Source organism: Pollachius pollachius (genome assembly GCF_949987615.1).
Source record: "Pollachius pollachius genome assembly, chromosome: 20".
NCBI classification, from domain to species: Eukaryota; Metazoa; Chordata; class Actinopteri; order Gadiformes; family Gadidae; genus Pollachius; species Pollachius pollachius.
The window spans coordinates 4,420,921-4,429,549 of NC_136953.1; positions in this window are offsets into that span (position 1 = coordinate 4,420,921).

Sequence of the window (8,629 nt, forward strand, 5' to 3'; positions counted from 1 at the left end):
TAGAGACACACACACCGAGCAGACATATACACACAGACAAATACACACAGCATGACCTGGAAACATATAGACTCACACACACACACACCTAGCAGACATATACACACAAACACACACACAGCATGAGCTGAATACATAGAGACACACACACAATTGCATAATCGGTTATTATATATTCATCTTTATCGATCAACTATTTATTACGTTTGTCATCCATAAACATACACACAGTTACATAAACGACATTACACAGACACACATATATATTTGTATGAAGACATTCACATACACACAGGGCCACATGTATGTTGGCTTGTTTGGAGACGTGTACCAAGTGCCTTCTATTTTTATGGTTCTGTATTGATTACAACGTGTATTTCTAAGTTACCTTATTAATGGTGGTCATGGGCAACAGCTGCATGAGTTGTAAGAATCTAAATGAGTGCTGAATAAAAACACTGTGTTCCACACCTGGGCTCCCTCTGGGACAAGAGTGACTCATTCTCTGACACATTGAGGTTGTCTCTCTCTCTCCACCTCTAGCTGTGGCTCAACCTCACTCTCTCACACCCTCTCCCTCGCTCTATTCCTCCCTCTACCCCTGCTCTCTACCTCACTCTCACACTCACATTCTATTCCTCTCTCTACTGGCTCGCCCTCAAGCTCGCTCCTCCCCTCTTTTTTCTCCTCTTCTCTATCTCTCCAGCTGTACTTCTCTTTGACTCACCATCGCTCACTCTACCTCTCCATCTGTACTTCACTCTCACGCTCTCTGTCTGTCTGTCTCCCTCTCTTTTCCTCCCTCTTTCCTTCTCTCTCTCTCTCAAACTCCCCCTCGGCCTCTTTCGTTTGATCAATCCCCCTCTACCGCTCCTGCACTCTCTCCGCTCTCTAGTACCTCCTCTCTGTCTCTCTATCTCTCACCCTCTCCCTCCCTCCACATCCCTATGTCTCTCTCTCCCTCCCTCCACATCCCTATGTCTCTCTATCTCTCACCCTCTCCCTCCCTCCACATCCCTATGTCTCTCTCTCCCCCTCTCCCTCCCTCCACATCCCTTTGTCTCTATCTCTCACCCTCTCCCTCCCTCCACATCCCTATGTCTCTCTCTCACCCTCTCCCTCCCTCCACATCCCTATGTCTCTCCCCCTCTCCCTCCCTCCACATCCCTATGTCTCTCTATCTCTCGCCCTCTCCCTCCCTCCACATCCCTATGTCTCTCTCTCCCCCTCTCCCTCCCTCCACATCCCTATGTCTCTCTATCTCTCCCCCTCTCCCTCCCTCCACATCCCTATGTCTCTCTCTCCCCCTCTCCCTCCCTCCACATCCCTATGTCTCTCTATCTCTCACCCTCTCCCTCCCTCCACATCCCTATGTCTCTCTCTCCCCCTCTCCCTCCCTCCACATCCCTATGTCTCTCTATCTCTCACCCTCTCCCTCCCTCCACATCCCTATGTCTCTCTCACCCTCTCCCTCCACATCCCTATGTCTCTCTATCTCTCACCCTCTCCCTCCCTCCACATCCCTATGTCTCTCTATCTCTCCCCCTCTCCCTCCCTCCACATCCCTATGTCTCTTTATCTCTCCCCCTCTCCCTCCCTCCACATCCCTATGTCTCTCTATCTCTCACCCTCTCCCTCCCTCCACATCACTATGTCTCTCTATCTCTCACCCTCTCCCTCCACATCCCTATATCTCTCTATCTCTCACCCTCTACACCAGCATGTCCCTCCCTCTCTCTGTTCTCTTGTCAGGCGACATTTAAGAAGCTTTATTCACTTCCTCTTTGCAACTCTTTCCATTCTGACCCCTTTTTAGTTTCTGTTCTTCTCTCACACACACACACACACAGTCACTGTTATGTACTACGTCATTTTACTGGAAACTTTGTTTTGTTTGTGCTTTACATCGGGTCACCGCCAGTATCTGTGTGTCTTAAATGCTTTGCAAGGGTTTAGTTGTGTGGCCGTGTGCGTGTTGTTTTGTTTCCATGGGTGCGTGTTTCATATTGACAGTATTTAGTATAGTGTGGCACGTAGTAGAATGGTGAGAGGTGTAGTGTTAGGAAGTTTTGTAGTGTTAGTATGTTGTGTAGTATAATGTCAGTATGTTGTGTAGTATAGTGTTAGTATGTTGAGTAGTAGAGTGTTAGAATGTTGTGTAGTATAGTTTTATCGTGTTGTGTACTGTTAGTATGTTGTGTAGTATATTGTTAGCATGTTGTGTAGTAGAGTGTTAGTATGTTGTGTAGTAGAGTGTTAGAATGTTGAGTATTATAGTTTTATCATGTTGTGAAGTATTAGTATGTTGTGTAGTATAGTGTTAGTATGTTGTGTAGTAGTGTTGTCCTGTGTTATCACATGTAGAATAGTGTTAGTATAGTGTAAGTATGTATCTGGAGTATCTTATTAAGTATAGTGATAACATGTAGTGTAGTATAGGGTTAGTATGTTGTGTAGTATATTGTTATAGTGTAGTATGCTATGTATTATAGTGATATGTTGTGTAGTATGTTATGTGGTATAGTATTAGTATGTTGTGTAGTATACTGTATCATGTTGTAAAGTACAGTGCTGTCATGTTGTGTAGTATGTGTTAGAAAAGTATATGTAGTATGTTATGTACAACGTAGTAAAGTGATATTTTGTGAAGTTTAGTAGTAATATTGTATTATTGTGTTTGTATGTTGAGTAGTACAGTGTTAGTATGTTGGGAGGTATAGTGTTATGTTGTGTAGTGTTAGTATGTTGTGTAGTATGGTGTTATGTTGTGTAGTGTTAGTATGTTGGGAGGTATAGTGTTATGTTGTGTAGTGTTAGTATGTTGTGTAGTATGGTGTTATGTTGTGCAGTATGGTGTTATGTTGTGTAGTATGGTGTTATGTTGTGTAGTGTTAGTATGTTGTGTAGTATAGTGTTATGTTGTGTAGTGTAAGTATGTTGTGTAGTATAGTGTTATGTTGTGTAGTGTTATTATGTTGTGTAGTATGGTGTTATGTTGTGTAGTATGGTGTTATGTTGTGCAGTATGGTGTTATGTTGTGTAGTGTTAGTATGTTGGGATGTATAGTGTTATGTTGTGTAGTGTTAGTATGTTGTGTAGTATGGTGTTATGTTGTGTAGTGTTAGTATGTTGTGTAGTATAGTGTTATGTTGTGCAGTGTTAGTATGTTGTGCAGTATGGTGTTGTGTTGTGTAGTATGGTGTTTTGTTGTGCAGTATGGTGTTATGTTGTGTAGTATAGTGTTATATTGTGCAGTATGGTGTTATGTTGTGTAGTATGGTGTTATGTTGTGTAGTATAGTGTTATGTTGTGTAGTGTTAGTATGTTGTGCAGTATGGTGTTATGTTGTGTAGTGTTAGTATGTTGTGTAGTATGGTGTTATGTTGTGCAGTATGGTTTTATGTTGTGTAGTGTTAGTATGTTGTGTAGTATAGTGATTTGTTGTGTAGTGTTAGTATGTTGTGTAGTATGGTGTTATGTTGTGCAGTGTTAATATGTAGTGTAGTATAGTGTTATGTTGTGTAGTGTGAGTATGTTGTATATTTTTTTTATTTTTCAAAATAAGTAGAACTTTAAAGTAATTGTAAAAAGATGACATTTAAATGCCTTCATATGTATAGCTTAATATTGTTCACATTTGGTTGAAACTATGGAAGATTAAGAATGTGAGACTTTGAGACACGGGAAATTGCAAAAGCAACAACTTGCATACAAAAAACACACAAGAAAAACAGTATTAATCAAGGTGGCACAAAAGGACATTTTTATGCAAATACTTTTCCCTTTGTACCGAAAAAGGAGAGCGTGAGAGTGAGAGTGTGTGTGTGTGTGTGGGGGGGGGGGGGGTAAACGTATTCAAACAAATGAATTTTAATGAAGCATCTCAGGCAAGACGTTAGGAGAGAGACCGAGAGAGAGAGGCATGAAGTGAAGGAGAGAGAGGTCCCAAACTCCTCCAGCGAAGGGAACTAAGTCCCAACTCTCACTTTTGAAGAGAGGAAAGAAAACAGGAGGGGAGGGCCAGGGAGGGAAGAGAATAGTCCGGTAATGAGAGAGGTGGTGCTGAGTGGCGGATTGGGGGAGTTCAAGGTTGTATTCAGGCAGAAGGAGAGAATGTGGCTCTCATAGACCCCCACAGACTTCCTCTGGTTTAAGAGTGTCCAGCCCAGGGCTCCGTTTGAGTGTGTGTGTTCGTGTGTGAGTGTTGTGCTGAATTGAATTTCTAATTAGCATACTCTCCGAATTGTTTGTCACAATAAAGTGAAGGCAAAACAAGGCCTGATTGAGCTGTATGCTGGTGTAGGAAGGGGGGGTCAGATGAACTGTAATGTATGTGAGCCGAGACAGGATGGGCCTATATTAAGAGGTTACCCAACACAGTATTTAAATCAGCAAATTGGCAGAAAGGGTGGTCCTTCGTTGCTTTCTGTTAATTTGTGGATTGGCCAAGACTGGTGCAGTGAAATAGTCTAAATAAAATGTAGGATCTACAAACCATTAAATAGTCAACATTGGCTTTGGTTTAAATTTGTTTATTAATACCTAGTTCGTTATTTAATGTTTTTTTTAGAAAGAAAGGGGGCAGTTTTTATTGTAATAAGAATTAAAATGTCATGCTCGTTCAAATTGCTTGGGTTTTCCCTTGCATCGAAGAGGTGTTTGTATTGGAATTCAGCAGCAAACCACAAACCGTCCAGACTGACAGATCCCTAGGTATTATGGTGGTTTACAATATTCCTTCATGTCAGTGTATTGAATCGAACTACATGGAGTAATGTTAGAATCGGAATGACTTTTATTACATCTTATTGTACACAAGAGTAAAATCCTTAGGCTTGGTTCCTCAACAGTCACATTGCAGCAACAATACAAGATAAAGTAAATAAAGATAAGTCAAAATAAGTAGTAGCATGGATCAGAATAATAAATAATAATACAATAAATTAAAGTTAGTAATAATAAGAGAAACTAAAGCAGTGGTAATACGTAATAATAATGAGGTGTACACGCTGTCTGTCCACTCTATCACCAAACTTTCTTGAAACTAGACACTTTCCACCTCTATGAGCCCAACCATGATGTAGGTCTTACCTGACCTGAAAAGTATGTGTCTGTATTATCTCTCCGTCTAACAGAAACGGATTAGTTTTTATCTATGGATTTTCTATTTTTTTGGGGTTGGGGGGACGACTAATAAAGGAATTGGGCAGGGCTGACAGTAGCACCAGGGAGGCGGGGTAGGCAGTGTGTCCAAGACTCTTCCACCGAAAATAAACCTGCAAGAGAAGAGAGGGAGGAGGAGGAAGAAGAAGGGAGAGAGAGAGAGAGAGGGAGGGAGGAGGAGGAGGAAGGGAGAGAGAGAGAGAGCCTTTCAACGGGGGACGGAGGGGGAAAAAGACTCCGTTTTCAATGGAATAAAAACTGCGCAATTTCTTACGGCAACTCGCTCTGATCGATCCCGTTTGATATCCATGTTAGTCTGGCGGACGGGTTGGATTATCGCAGCATACGCAGGTTGGACCGAGGCGGTAGCTCTTTATTTTCTACAGATGTGTGGTCTTCAGGCAGCAAAAAAAAAGGCTGTGCAATCATTTAGGAAGGCGATATGACTTGGCAAGATGCAACCTGCAACTGTGATCGTCATACCTGGGCATGGACATGGAAATAACCTCAACGAGTCGGCGGTTTGTCCGGTGGATCGATCAGTCGTTGCTCGACGCATTGATCCCGATCGTACCCGATCTGTTTGAATGATGTTCCCAGACCCAGTGCCTCGTTTTTTTGGAGGGTTTTGGGGCTGCGTGGCTGAGCGGGCGTCATCCATTGGGAGGGAAGGTGGTCTGCGTTGCACATTTTCACTAGTGCACTATTTTATTTTCTACAACTAAGCCTCCCGAAGGATTTCTGAGATGCATATAAGGTAAGAAATGACCACCAGTCGTGAGAAACATCCTGAATAGTTCTGTTTGATTCGCAATGCTTTTGTCGGGGATAAGTATGCGTTACATAATTCTAAATGGACACAAGACGAATTGAATGGGATGTGATACACACGCTGTAATGCTGAGAAATAGGTTGACATGCTCAATTTGTAGTCATTAAGCCACATCATGCGCTGTGGTGACAGATCTGTGTATGTCGCCGCGAACCTCCTAAAGTGTTGTGGATGATGTCATGTGTGTGTGTGTGTCCTCTTTACGGGAAACGAGTTGAGTGGAGGGTAGCGCCGAGTTGATGTTGCAATCCTGTTGTGATGGTGGAGCCTACGCACTAGCGGTACGAGGACTTTAGGTTAACTCCACTGCTGAGGACGTTTATGCGCCAACGTGTGCGGCTGTCCGCCGAACCCGTCTGTACCGGGTCATTTGAATTAGGCCTCACTATAAGTGGGAACTTATGAATGATAAGCGCAGGGGTTGAATGAAACTCCGGGCCTTCCCCGGCTCCGAGAAGGAGTGTCGCATTTGCCTTGAAGTGAAGTGTCATGTGGTGAAGTTGTGGCGGGTTCTGTAGGGTTTCCAGGAAGAGGGTTTGAATTTTCTTCCCTGGGATTTTTTTTCTTCTCCCCTTCTCATGTTTTCCATGTACGTCCCCGCCCCTTTAACATTACCTCCGTTTGGCCACCAGGGAGCGCCATAGGACAAGATACTGAGGATTAGGAGCCCTAACCCAACCATTGTAGGAGAGAATCTAAATCCTATTCATGTGCTGTATGATGTTTTGGCGTATATGGAAGAGTCAGAGTTGTCATTGTAGGAGACACAAGGGTCCCAAATAACACATCTATATATTTTCTTTCTTTCTTATTTTTCTTTATAAAGAAGTTATCGCACCATCGACCTGGTACATGTGTAGCAGACCCATAATTAATATTATGAGTGGCACCTGGGTTTGTCAAGCGATGACCCTTGTGGAATGGGTCTGGGGTGGACTGAACGGGATATGTTCAAACTATCTTGAAATCCCAAAACACGGGAGTCCACTGCTTTGCATCTCTAACTGAACTACGATCGTTTCGGATTATGTCACATGACCACCAGGTGGCGCGATAAACTCAGACAAACCTAGCCTCGGCTGTGTCTTTTGTCTCCAGACGGTTGCTGTTCCGCGACACCATGCCAAACCCATGACTTGAATTAAGAGCAAAAACATTTTAGTGTACTGTCCCTCCAACACCATGCTGGGGGTACTGAAGGTACATCCCGCTGGGGGTACTCGGTAGGATGTGAATGGTCCACTGGCCTAGTTGAACCATGAACATGTATGAGCCCCCTTCTCAACGTAACTGAGATTTACATTGAGAGCCTGTTATTATGTAAGGGCTCCAACCACCCAAGACTTAGTATACCGGTAAATGCCCTTGTCTTTCTCTCTCCCGCAGAGAGAAGAAGAGGACTAGAATGTGTGTGCACGAGCCAGCCAGGTTCTCGACTCCACCGGCACCGGATTAAAGCTGTGCACAACCTCTTGCCTAGAACTGAGGCTCGACATGGCCAGTTCGCCACGATGGTACACAACAGGTACAGACACCTCAGAGCTGAAAGGATCTGGGTTCAATCCCCAATATCCATCCTACTGCATGCAGTCTGTGGGCATCCTTAATAACATTTTGCTAACAAAAAGCAACTCTAACAACAAACACACCTATTAGTTGCTTTGAATGAGCGCATCTGCTAAATGACAACTGAGGGTAATAACAATAATAGAGGTGTATTTATATAGCACTTTACTACACGTCATTCTATACATGATATACAAGCGTCTACAACCAATTTGTAGCTACAATAAACTCATACATTTTTTATTTGTTCCTCTTATGCTTTGAGGTATTGATTGTTTCCTCATTTTGTTTATGTGCAGAGTGACAAGGTACTAACTTTGTCCCCTCCGGTCCCTGCGAAGGTATGCACCAGCCTTACCTGCCCAGGTAAGCAGCCTCCTCGTTTAACTGCATTGGTGGCTGGAGCACAGAAATGTGTAGTCAATTCTGTTGTTTTTTTTGTTGTTTTTTTCTTAAGTTGATGTGTGACGCTTCATTTCGTGTGTGTGTCTGTTTGTGTGGGCGTGTTGCGATCCCAAGTGTTGGCCCTAGTTATTCTTACTGACGTTATACATCAGGCGTATGGCAGATATTGTGTGTCTGCGATGAGATTTGTGTATTTAATCCGACACACTGTTAAACATAAATGTGCTCCCCTCACACAAGAATTCACGTTGTTTATACAGTATACACTCGTAAAGATCCCTGGTATATTTACGCTGTACTGTAGTTAGACGCTGCACATGTGAAGCTATAAGTGTGTATATGTTTGGCCGGGCAGCCTAAACCAAGATGTTATGATTAGACAAAGTACACTAGCGAGCCAAGCCAACGGAACGTAATGGCCGCAGTTGCAAACCGTCACTCTGTCCCACGCTGGAGTGTGTAAACACATGCACCTGGGGCCGGCTGAATGAAAGGTGCAGCACAGAGTAGTTCCCTCAGAAACATGTGCGTACCGAGTGCCATGGCAAATTCCCTAAACGCCAGGCATACGCAGGGCTGGAAGTCATTGTGGTCGTGCCAGGACTGCTCTTGGAAGGACAGCTTTATTGCTATTGCTGTGGAAGTAGGAAATCTTTTGCAATG